This window comes from Carettochelys insculpta, chromosome 2, assembly GCF_033958435.1.
Source record: "Carettochelys insculpta isolate YL-2023 chromosome 2, ASM3395843v1, whole genome shotgun sequence".
Classification (NCBI taxonomy): Eukaryota; Metazoa; Chordata; order Testudines; family Carettochelyidae; genus Carettochelys; species Carettochelys insculpta.
In genome coordinates, this window is record NC_134138.1 from 273,911,628 (window position 1) to 273,922,596 (window position 10,969).

Consider the following 10,969-nt stretch of genomic DNA (forward strand, 5'->3'; position numbering starts at 1 on the left):
CTTGGTCACGTGAGAAGAATGGGTAATGAACGTTTTCCCAAAGAAATGCTCTTTGGTGATCTGTCATGTGGGTTGAGAATAAGAGGAAGACCAAAGCTAAGATTCAAGGATACAATGAAAAACGCCATGAAAAAATTCAACATCCATCCAAAATCCTGGAAATCTAGGTCATCAGATTGAAATACCTGGTGACGATTGCTACAACAGGGCACATCATCCTTTGATAGTATATGTGCAAGCCATGCGAAAGAACTTCATCTTAGAAGGAAAAACTTTAAGACTCAAGCATTCAGAAACAGACTGACGTGATTATTGCAATGGACCATGCAAATCCAATATTCGACAGATAAGCCATGAGAGAAGTGGCAGACTCAAACAGTGCCCATAGATCCTCACCACCACTGCTAACCACCATCTCTTGAGATGAAAAGGGGCCGTAGTAGACATAACGCACTAGGTACAACCTAGTCAACCATCCCGCTCCCCGGTGTCTTCATGGTCTCCAGCCAGCCCTAGGGAAGCCTGCTCTGTCTGGTGGACCCTTTGCTGATCCTGTGGTGGTGGCGTGTATGGGAAGTCAGCTCTGCACTTGGCACACTTGCAGGGCTTCCTGGTCTCGTGGCTCCGCAGGTGCTTGTGGAAGCTGGCCCTGACCTTGCAGCTCTTTTTGGAGAGGGTGCACTGGAATGGCCATTCACCATGGCACCCTTGCTGGCTGTTCAACAGACACTGTTTCTGACCAGATGTCTCCCTCACCTTCAGCGCACTGGCTGACCTCCCTGTGGCATGGAGCTGCTGGCCCCCACAGAGCGCCACCAAGCAGCTGTAGTCCTTGCCACGTTCCATGCACCCCTGGGGATTCTCCTCCCTGTGGCCCTGCTGGTATCTGAGGAAACTCCCCTCCATCTGGAAGCAATTCCCGCACAGAACACTGGAACGGCCTCTCCTTCACGGGGACTTGTCCATGGTTCAGAAGGAACCATTTCCAACCGCAGGTCTGCTCACCGGTGGAATATTTACACGTCCTCTTCCCAGGAGAACTTGCACTGAGTGCACCAGGAGCTTCTAGTGCCATTCTGAGTTTCTCCGACACTGTACATCTATGGGGTCTCCCTCTCCCCCGGCTCTTGTGCTGCTTCCCAAAGGTCCCTTTCAGATGGATGTTCATCCCATCCTTAGTATGTGTGATATGCGATCTCCCTCCCTGATGCACCAGGACAGGCTTGATGGCACCAAAATCTCTTCCATGTGGAGTCAACTCTCCCAAGACATTGCCTGCCTTGCTACTAGGTGGTGTTACTGAGCTACACTGATCTTCCCAGGTCCTAGTAGCAACTGGACTCTGGGAAACACTTTGCCCTGAACTTCCCAGGAGCGTTTCATGTGGCTCTAAGCCTTCAGGATTATCCCCATTCTCCTGCACCTCTGTTTTAATCACAATCACATCATCTGCAGCAAGAGAGAGGGAATCAGAGATTTCAGCACTCTCTTTGCCTGCATGAGTGAGAGAAAGGAAGCCTCTGCTGATTAAGCCATTCCATGACTCAACACAGAAAAAATAACCATGCCAGCTTATGGAACCTGGCAGATAAAGGTGACAAACTGAGTCCCATTTTTGAAAGTTACTTGAGACTGTGGAAACTGGGATTTAGGTTTTTGAAAATTTTATCCAAGATAAAAAATGAGCACACATGGTCCAGGACCCAATTTTCAAATCAGCAGAGTAACTCCCCCATCCCACTTCCTGCTCAGTGCTTGTGAAAAATAAGCCCATTAGTGTTTGAACTGAGAGAGGAGATTCCTGGCCTGAAAACTTGTCTGTAAACCAGAAGCGTCACACGTTTAGGTGGAGGTCTGGGAAAAGGGTGTTATATAAGCATCAGGAAGAATGAAAGATCAGTGCTGAGCCCATAAGATCTAGACAACTGGAGAGTAAAATTCACTATTGAACAGCAAAACTATCAAGGGATGATTGTAATTTTATTTCCATTATAGAGTAATCTCCCTCTTATCCAGCATTCGTTCTACCGGAACTCTCAATTAACCAGCATAATCTCCTGCTGGCTCCACCTGGGTTCTCCTGGCTGGGGCTTCTCTGGACCTGGGGCTGGAGCTGCCAGTTAGCCCCCCGGCTGCCGGGGTTACCCTGGCCCCAGCGCTGCCGACAGAGCTCCCACCCCAGTGGAATTCCCCCAGCCCTGGAGCTTTGGGAGTTCCCCAAGCCTGGCAGTCTGGCCAGCTCCCCAGGGCTGGAGTGGCTGGTGGAGCTCCGCACGCCAGCCAGCTCCTAGCCACGGGGCTGGCAGGGTCCGCTGCCCTCCTGCTGGGGATCCCCATCTACCTTGCTATTAAGCAGCAAATTTGAATATCCGGCAACCTCCCGGTCCTGGGGTTGCTGTGTAAGAAAGAGTTTACTGTAATCCTATTTTCAGGAATTCAGTCTTCAAAAATTACCCCTTTGCCCTGAAACTTTTCTTACATGGTCTGAAACAAAAGGAGATTTCCCTTCCCTGCCCCCAACAATGTTTGAGTTAGATTTATTTGGACTTTTATGGAAAAATAATTAACCTCAGTTTTGGAATTTTACAGCTCAGACTGGCACTAAGTATTATTTAAGCTTTTGGGGTCATATTCTCAGCTGGGATAAACTGACATTTCTCCATTGACTGTAATGCAGCGCCAGCAATCCAACAGCTGAGAATGTAGCCCACTTCAAATTTCACACGTAGCTAGTCCTTCAAGAGGAATATCTGCTTAGTACACTTGGGGCTGTGGGCGGGAATGTTAAACTGCAAAGTCATAACACAAAAATTGCTTTTTGTGAATGAGTTATAATAACGGCTATTACACAGCTAGCCTGCGGCCCAATACAGATGAAGAGATTACATCCTGCTACCCCGTCCAATGCTGCTTCTAGGCATTTGGTGTATCTGCTCAGTACTGCAAACATACCTAACATAGGGCATTGCGAAAACCTGACAGACATTTCAATACAGCACAAGTTGCTTCTGCCTCCTCCAGTGTTCCCTGTCAGAGGTGTGCTTGTGGGGCCACCAAGGAGAGATTCAAATGATACTCAGCTGATTAGCAGAGCATCCACAGCTAGGTTTTGCTTCTACTGGTGGTGCACATTTGCACATCTGTGCACATAAAAATTTATTCCACCCACTCATTTCTCACTCTGACCACAGATCTTGGGGACACCTCTCTGCCTTGCTCTACTGCCCACCACACCAACAAGAAATGCCTCCTTTCCTGTACCACCCATTCCAGATCATCCAATACTTGTATTGTAGTCTCCTTAGGTCTGTCTTTTTGTTCTGTGTCTGACAACACCTGCTGCAGAGGGGTCACAGTCAGTGACTGCTGCTCTCAGGTTTTACTACCAGCTACCTGGGGCACTTACCTCTTAGAGTCTGGCGGGAGCCTCAGGAGCCAGAAATTACTGTTATTCAGCAGGTTCTCCATGTTCTCCAGACGCCTCTACAGCAGCCCGTATTCCTGGATCAGAGTTCCCAGCATGGACCGCTTACTCTCCAGCTGCTTCCCAAACTCATTATTTTCTCACAGCCTATTAGTTTTTTTTTTTCAGCCACCCACATTCTCCTTTCCAGACTCAGCAACCACATTGCATGAGATTCTAACCTCCTCTTAACAGCCTGGACTGCAGCTAATACAGTCCAAAGGGAATCATCTGCACTGAGAGGCACTGTTTCTGGCACAGATGTTTGCACAGGGAGTACAGGGGCCTGTAAAGCTGCCAAGGGCTGAGATTCCACCTCCCATTCATCAACCTGTTTCAAGGACAGAAAATGAAAACAGAGTTGAGGTCACTTTCCCTATCGACAAAGTTATCTACAAAGAAATCGGGGCAAGCAACTGCTCACATGCAAAGGGCAGCCCAGACTGTTCAAGGATTGTATCTTTAGCACTGTCGCCAGCCCATGTGCCAGAAGTGATGGGTAAGAGGCTGCTGACATGTTCACTGCAATCCTCACTGGCACGTGTCAGTGGGAATGGCACGGAACAAATGTCTCGTGCATAGTGTTTGCTGTCCTAATTGGTTTGAGGAAACCCACAGTGTAAAGCAAAAGTTTTTCTAATCCTGTTCATGTACAAACAACATTAAATCACTACAACAATCTGATCAAAACAGAATTAATGAGTGTGGTGTGATGGCTACTTGCTGCAGATCCCCAGAGATGGTCTGCGCTGGAGCTGCAGAGGTAATTCTCTGCTTGAAGAGACATACATGCACTAGCTCCAGAGAAGGGTAGTCTCAGCAGCAGGCCCACCGATGAGGGGACAAAGAGGGTAGCTGCTCTGGGGCCCAGCCTGTCAAAGGTGTCAAGAGCTCTGGTCATAATTACTGATACTTTGGCGGTGACTGGAGCCCTGGGCCCCTTTGAAATGCTGACACTTTTCTGCACGGCTCTGGCAGGAGGTCAGCACCACTGACTGCTCTTGACCCCACCTCTTCCTTGGTTTCCCTTCACTCTGGCATCAACGACAGGCTCCCTTGTGGACAATTTTCTCTTTGCCAGAGGGCAAATTGGACAGCTGCATTCAACACCTGCAGAAGTTTGAGTGGCTGGTGGACCTCACCCCAAGAGATCCCATTGTCAAATTGTAGGCTGAATTTCAGTAGAAAGTCACTAGTGGTGAAGTTTATTACATTGCAGGATAGGCTTCCAAGAAAAGTGTCATAAAAATGTGAATTAGAGAGAGCTCCTACAAAATATTTCAGATTGGCTTGAAATTAATTGATTATTAAGATACTCCCATCCTTAAGAACTGCTCACGTCCTCTGCAATTCAGCCCATGGGGTAGATGGTTGTTATGTGTAACATCATGCCCACTGAAAGAGGGGTTTTGGTGTAGGGGAGGCCTCAGGCCAGGGGCAGAGGATAGTGGAGTGAGGGCAGGGGGTAGAAGGCTCAAGGCAGAGAGTTTGGGGGTGTGGAGGGGACCCAACCAGGGGTAGATGGCAGAACAGCAGGCTTAGGTCAGGGAATTGGGTGGTCTTGGGGTCTTACTGGCGGGCAGCCACAGTGGCAAAGGTGGGGCTGAGCACTGGGGTGTGTGGCTGCACCAGTTTTCCCCTTCCTGGTGACAGCGTCAGGGCACTGTGGCCAGAGGGTAGTGCCACTGCAGTTTTCCCCTGCCTGCTGTAACATCAGCCTCCGGGGTGGAGAAGCCAGGGTGGGGCGGGGTCATGGGTGCAGTGATTTTTCCTGGCCTTGCAACAGCAGTAGGTGGAGCAGTGGCCAGGGCCACTGCAGTTCTTCTGGGCCCAGCCCTGTGAGCATCGGCTGGGGGCCTGAGGCTGGGGCAGCAGGGGGAGGTAGGTCACAGTGGCACGGAGGACTAGAAACTCGCCCCTGGTAGCTGAGAGATTTTGCTGGGTGTGGGAATAGAATGCAAAGCCCTCCCCCCAAGCACAGATATGAAGCAGATATCCATGGACATGCAGAGCTCTACCCGTAGAGACATAATGGCAGCCTAGTCTGTGACTAGAGCTCCTAGTCACTATGGTAACACCAGTAGTAAATATTGGTTACTCCTGGGGCTGTAATGTCACTTCTCTCAAACCGCCCCTATACACTCTTGTGGGGATCTTCTAAACAAATGCTGGATAAAAGAATTATATGTGGTATCTTCCCTGCATTCACTACCCAGAATTCAGATCAACTCTAATTTATTCTAGCCCAGGCCCCTGGATTAGGACAATCAGTTATTTTGTTGTGCTCACTCCTGTTTTGCTCATACAGTAACTTGTAATTAAACTGCAATCACTTTTTTAAAATAATCTTTACTGAGCGTTAACACTAAACTACCTTCAGTGATCATCCCTGTGGTAGGTTGTTTTCACGTAACAAGATGCCATTAAAAGCAACACAGAAAACACAGTTTTATCTACCAGAAGACATCATACTGTTTATAGTGTGTTTGCTCATTTTGTTTGGAGACAGTAACTGGCTCTACAACAGTCCTTAGGTAAAGAATGGATTAGAAAACCTCTGTTTAAGTCATCATACTAGCCCCACTGTTTCATATTTTATTAATGGTAGGAATAAATCCCAAGTATGTTTTCTGGATCAGTGTTGAGAAAATAAAGATAATTTTAGTAGAGAGTCAAGGAATGAACATTAAATAAGGTGTCAATTTAACTGAGAAGAGATATCTTCAAAAATAACGTAGTAAAAATGACTAGCCTCACGTGAAAAATACCCACTAATTTTCCATGTTACAACATTAATTGCTTTTGTGGGGAAGGGGAGAGATTATATTCACATACAAACTATTCACTTATACGCTACGGGTGCCATCTATCTCCCATTTAGGTCAGTAACATAATTCCCATTAAGTTCAATAAAACCAGGAACAAGCTGTTAAGACATAAAGGCTGTGGCCGCATTTGTCCAAAACTTCGTAATGGCTATGCTAATGGCCAAATCGAAGAATAGTAATCATAGAATCATAGAACACTAGGACCGGAAGGGGCCTCGAGAGGCCATCGAGTCCAGTCCCCTGCCCCGACGGCAGGACCGACCACTACGTACACCATCCCTGATAGACATCTATCTAATCTGTTCTTAAATATCTCCAGCGAGGGAGATTCCACAACCTCCCTTGGCAACTTATTCCAGTACTTGACCACCCTGGCAGTTAGGAACTTTTTCCTAATGTCCAACCTAAACTTCCCTTGCTGCAGTTTAAGTCCATTGCCTCTTGTTCTCTCCTCAGAGGCCAAGAAGAACAAGTTTTCTCCCTCCTCCTTATGACACCCTTTAAGATATCTGAAAACCGCTATCATGTCCCCCCCCAATGTTCTTTTTTCCAAGCTAAACAAGCCCAATTCTTTCAGCCTTTCTTCATAAGTCATGTTCTCCAGACCTTTTATCATTCTAGTTGCTCTTCTCTGGACCTTCTCTAATTTCTCCACATCTTTCTTGAATTGGGGTGCCCAGAACTGGACACAATATTCCAGCTGAGGTCTAACCAGTGCAGAGTAGAGCAGTAGAATGATTTGTCGTGTCTTGTTCACAACACACCTGCTAATGCATCCCAGAATCATGTTTGCTTTTTTTGCAACAGCATCACACTGTTGACTCATATTTAACTTGTGATCTACTAGAACCCCTAGGTCCCTTTCTGCTGCTAATGAGGCACTGAAATAAATATTTAGCACCACATTAGCATGCTGCCAGCTGTGGCACTTCAAAAGTGCCCCTTTCTATCGTGTGTGGCTTGGTTACATAGAGGTCCTTTTCAGAAGGACCCCGCAGACTTCAAAATCCTCTTATTCCTAGCAGCTGATAGAAATAAGGGGATTTCAAAGTGTGCAGCATCCTTTCGAAAAGGAGCCCCAGGTAGCCAAGCTACGTGCTTTCAAAAGCGGTGTTTTCAAAGTGCCACAGCCGGCAGCATGCTTATGAGGTGCTAAATATTTATTTCAGTGCCTCATTAATCTTCTTCAGTTTGGCCATTAGCATGGCCATTTCAAAGTTTTGGCCAAGTGTGACCACAGCCAAAATATACCTTTGTTAGTTCCAAATGCCCTGCGGAAGCTCCCTGTTGTCTTTTTTACTTTATTGGACATAAAGTCTTTGTACTCTATCACAGCAGCTGCTTTAAACAGGCTATAAAAAGGCTAACTCAGTGAGACACTTAGCAGAAGTTTAAAAAGGGAAGTGGTTCTCAGTTTGCAGATGTGCTCAGTCCCTGATTAGGGAAAAGCACAGGGTGGGTAAATGACAACATATCACTGTCCTTCTATCCATGTGCAAATGAAAGTACAATTGTCACACAGTGACAGACAGACTCATGATTCCAGGTTCTTTTACTCACCTCATTTCCATCTAAGGAAAAAAATTAATTTAAACAAAAAGCGATTTTGGATCTTGGTCTCCTTTCATGATTTTCACCTGGTGGTCCAAAAGCCACAGAATGCCATTTCTACACCTGTCCCAAACTCATCACTCCTCTAGTTCTTAACTCCCATTTCACCAGCTGAACCCTATTGCCTAATAGCTTTCACTGTACTCTATGGGAAAATCTAATTTTATTGCCAACCCTCTTCAGTGGTCAATATTTTCTGCTTAATATTTTATTTCATTACCATTTGCACATTTCAACATATAAAATGCTATATGGCTAGGCTTGGAAGGATTAAATTTTTTTAAATCAATAAATGTCAATTTCATCACACACCAATCAACAAAAAAATTGCATTGATAACTACTCTTTATGTAAAGGCAAAGAAATAAAAATGCTGTTTGAGAACTTCAAAGACTACTGACTTAGGCTTGTTATAAATAGACTAGAGCATGAATAATAAAGACAAGTAGAATTCATTGACATATGGATGTTTTGACATGTGATGTGGAAAACTTGGGTTTTAATGGTTTATAAAGCTTTAGTGTTTTGCATCTTTAAATAATTGTGTGAACCCCCAGATAATTTCCTGCGAAAATTCAAAACTGAGGGAAAAAAAAGTATAACTTTGCACAGTGAAAATGTAAATAAAATTTTAAAAATGCTTTAATATACTGATCTGCTAGAATATTAAAAATATCAAATTATGCCAAGCTTAAATAAATACTGGCTATGTCTACACTAGCCCCTTCTTTTCAAAAGGGGCATGGTAATGAGCAAGGTCAGAAGATGCGAAGGAGGTGTTACCATGAATATGCAGCACCTCATTAGCATAACAGCAGCCACTGCAAATTGAAAGTGCTGCTTTCGAATCGTGCACAACCCATGTAGATGAGGGAAAGGAATAAGGGGCTTTCGAAGATGGGGGTGCTCCTTTAGAAAGGCCCTCAGCTACACAAGCTGTGCATGATTCGAAAGCAGCACTTTTGAATTGCTGTGGCCACCATTATAAGAACATAAGAACATAAGAATGGCCATACTGGGTCAGACCAAAGGTCCATCAAGCCCAGCATCCCATCTGCCGACGGTGGCCAATGCCAGGTGCCCCAGAGAAGGAGAACAGAAGACAAGTGATTTATCTCCTGCCATCCATCTCCTGCCCTTGTTATGAAGGCTAGGGCACCATACTTTATCCCTGGCTAATAGCCATTTATGGACCTGACCTGCAAAAATTTATCAAGCTCTTTTTTAAACCCTAATAGAGTCCTGGCCTTCACAGCCTCCTCGGGCAAGGAGTTCCACAGGTTGACTGTGCGCTGTGTGAAGAAAAATTTCCTTTTATTAGTTTTGAACCTACTACCCATCAATTTCATTTGGTGTCCCCTAGTTCTTGTATTATGGGAAAAGGTAAATAATTTTTCTATATTCACTTTCTCCACACCATTCATGATTTTATATACCTCTATCATATCGCCCCTCAATCGCCTTTTTTCCAAACTGAAAAGTCCCAGTCTCTCTAGCCTCTCCCCATATGGGACCCTTTCCAAGCCCCTAATCATCTTAGTCACCCTTTTCTGAACCTTTTCTAATGCCAATATATCTTTTTTGAGGTGAGGAGACCACATCTGCACGCAGTACTCGAGATGTGGGCGTACCATAGTTTTATATAGGGGAAGTATGATATCTTTTGTCTTATTATCGATCCCTTTTTTAATAATTATGCTAATGAGGCACTGCATATTCATAGCAGCTCCTCATTGGCCTCTTCCAACCTCGCTCATTACCATTCCCCTTTTGAAAAGGAGCTAGTGTACATGTAGCCACTAAGTCCTACTATTATTCTGCAAAGCACTTGTGGAGTTTGAGGGTTCGCTGATGAAGTTTTGCGTTCACAATAGCTATTGATTACTGATATTGTTCGGTGTTCTGCTTTATCTTATACCTGTTATCAGGATGTGCTCTGTATGACCTCTAGAACTGAGTTATTGCTACCCCAAGCAACTGTCCCAAAGGTGGGAACTACTTTTGCTGTTGAGCAAACATTCTACACAGAATCCTTTAACCAGATTCTGCCCACAGTTGCACCTGAGCGACTAGTTGTAGATTACTGTATTCCGCTATTACAGGGGTTTCTTGAACCACTTCATGGTCTGAATCACATTTTGATTCAGAGATCATTTCAGGGATCAAAGGCCCACTGATTCATGATTGCAGAGAATCTGTATTTAGGAGCACACTCTACAGCAACTGCTGATGTGGAAAAGTAGTAGCTGGAAAGTATTTAATGTATGTTTAGTTGTTTTTCCATGTGATTTATCAGTTCGAAGGACAAGCTAGAAACATGAGAACCAATTCTACAAACAGCACCAGTCAGCGAGCCCATGGACCACCTTTTGAAGAGTTCTGCTTTCAATATGAAAAATTGTAAAATTGTAAAAATTGAAAAACTGTATCTTTTAACTGCTTACCATCCAGGTAATAAAAGCAAACATTTAATAGAGGAAATATAAGACTAAGAGCAATCAGAATAACAAAAATCTTGGCAGACCTCCCAATCAGTTACCGGTAGAGTTGCCAACTGGGTAAGATTTGAAGAACAGACATTCCAGTTGGAACCACCATGAGCTTGCATCCTGAGGCCCTGCTCCTGTCCTCCAAGGTCCTGACTCTGCACCTAAGGTCTCATCCTCATTTGCAGCTTTCCCCATCTCCACACCTCTGCCTTGGTAATGAGGGACTTGTCTGTACAGCCAGGCTAGGAGCTGCAGCTGCCCAAGACAGGCAGGAAGCAGCCCCAGCTAAGCAGAGCCTAGCACAGGTTAGTCACCAGGTGCCACACCACCTTCAGTGACCAGACTTTGGGTGTCTGGTCAGCAGCTCTGACCAGCTGCTGACAGGTCTCCTTTTCAACTGGATTTTCCAGTCAAATACCATGCATCTGGCCACCCCACTTAACACAGTACTCTTCCCTGTAACAGCTGATCATACAAAATCAAGTTTTACTCTCCCCTACCCCTGCCCCTTTAGTTCTTCCTAGTGTCTCATATGTAGGAACAATTTAGCAGTATTAAAAATCAACACCTTACAGCAT

The 10,969-nt window shown here is 45.2% G+C and overlaps 1 pseudogene; it reads right to left on the minus strand.

The window, feature by feature from the left end:
• Positions 1-289: 289 nt before the first annotated feature.
• Positions 290-3,468, minus strand: LOC142008345 (uncharacterized; annotated as a pseudogene).
• Between the last annotated feature and the right edge of the window lie 7,501 nt (positions 3,469-10,969).